This window comes from Schistocerca cancellata, chromosome 5 (genome assembly GCF_023864275.1).
Source record: "Schistocerca cancellata isolate TAMUIC-IGC-003103 chromosome 5, iqSchCanc2.1, whole genome shotgun sequence".
Lineage (NCBI taxonomy): Eukaryota > Metazoa > Arthropoda > Insecta > Orthoptera > Acrididae > Schistocerca > Schistocerca cancellata.
In genome coordinates this window covers 168444887-168446786 of record NC_064630.1, presented here as the reverse complement: position 1 = coordinate 168446786, position 1900 = coordinate 168444887, and the positions used below count along the sequence as shown (strand labels likewise).

Sequence of the window (1900 nt, the reverse complement as noted above, 5' to 3'; positions counted from 1 at the left end):
ACCATGTGTAAACGGTACCCCAGAGGAATAGTCAGTATTCATGCATGTGACAAGAAGCAAAATATTTAATATGGATTTATGCTCAATTCTGAATGGTTTCCGAGGTAGAATACATTTACCGTAAATTATATGCTGAAGCGTCAAAGAAACTGTTACACGTATGCGTATTCAAATACAGAGATACGTCAACACCAACGCTTATATAAGACAACAAGTGTCTGACACAGTTGTTAGATAGCTTAATGCTTCTAGAATTGCAGGTTGTCAAGATTTAATTGAGTTTGACCGTATTGTTATAGTCGGAGCACGAGCGTTGGGACACAGCATCTCCCAGGTAGCGTTGAAGTGGGGATTTTTCCGAATGTCCTTCTCACAAGTGTATCGTAAATATCACAAATCCGGTATCTTCGACATCGCTGCAAAGAGATCCTGTAAGTACGGGGCCAGCGACGATTGAAGAGAATCGTTCAACGTGACAGAGCTGCAACCCCTCCACAAATTGCTGCAGATTTCAATGCTGAACCATCAACAAGTGTCAGCGTGCGAACCATTCAACGAAATATCATCGGTATGGGCTTTCTATTTCTCTGCCTCGTGATGACTGGGTGTTGTGTGATGTCCTTAGGTGAGTTAGGTTTGAGTAGTTCTAAGTTCTAGGGGACTGATGACCATAGATGTTAAGTCCCATAGTGCTCAGAGCCATTGGGCTTTCTAAGCTGAATGCATACTCGTGTACCCTTGATGATTGCACGACGTTCTTCTCCATAGGTGAGTTGTCAGCAGTGCAGAATGCCATGTGAGGGGGCCGCGTTCGATTCCCGGCTGATCGGATATTTTCTTCGCTCGGGGACTGGGTGTTGTGTTGTCTTCATCAGCATTTCATCGTCATCAACATGCAAGTCGCCGCAGTGGCGTCACCTAAAAGGACTTGCACCAGGCGACCGGCCTACCTGACGGGAATCCTAGCCACACGACATATCATTTCATTTCGTGTTTCAGCAATGGCTAAGTTGTAAAACGTAAATTTTTTACGGCCGGAATTGGAAAAAAGAATAAAATAAAAACCAAAACTAAACTCCACCCGAACAGGCCATATAGGCTCAACGTTAACCGACCGGCCGCCGTGTCATCCACAGGCCACAGGCTTCACTGGATGCGGATATGGAAGTGCTTTTGGTCAACAACACACCGCTCTCCCTGCCGTAAGTCAGTTTCCGAGACCGGAGCAACTCCTTCTCAATCAAGTAGCTCCGAAGTTTGCTTCCCAAGGGCTGAGTGCACACCGTTTGCCAACAGCGCTCGGCAGACCGGATGGTCACCCACCCAAGTGCTAGCCTAGTGCGACAGCGCTTAACTTCGGTGATCTGACGGGAACCGCTGTTACCACTGCGGCAAAGCCGTTGGCACCAAATAATAAAATGTTTCGAGCTATTATGACGTGGTTGAATGTGTTTCACCGTAAAACCCAACGTTTCGTCCCCATTTGCAAAGGACATTCTCAAGGGGGAGACGCACCCCGGCTCGCCACAGACCCAGTAGCGAGCAGGGATGTGAAGGGGGTGAATCGGGTATTCAAAAAAGCTACAATTCCCCTTGAAAATGTTCTCCACAGATGGGGACGAAACGACGGTTTTTACGATGAAGTCCATTTCACGACGGCGTAATAGCCCAGAACATTTTATTAATTATGGCCAAGTTGTTTTAAATGCCATAAAGTAGATCGTTGTCTTTGGGTTGGTTACCTAAGTGGCTTGAATCCGGAAGAGTGTAAAGATTAGTTCCACGGGGTTCTTGTCTGTGTGACAAAAGGTATATTTGTTGGTCTATTATTTTAATCTCTGTATCAGCAAACTGTCTCAGTATGTTCGGGGCGCAAGATTAATTAGTGTTGAGACTTGGT

General features: G+C 46.1%; 1 pseudogene; it reads right to left on the bottom strand.

Annotated features, from left to right (window-relative positions):
• Positions 1–1287: 1287 nt before the first annotated feature.
• Positions 1288–1405, bottom strand: LOC126189370 (5S ribosomal RNA; annotated as a pseudogene).
• Between the last annotated feature and the right edge of the window lie 495 nt (positions 1406–1900).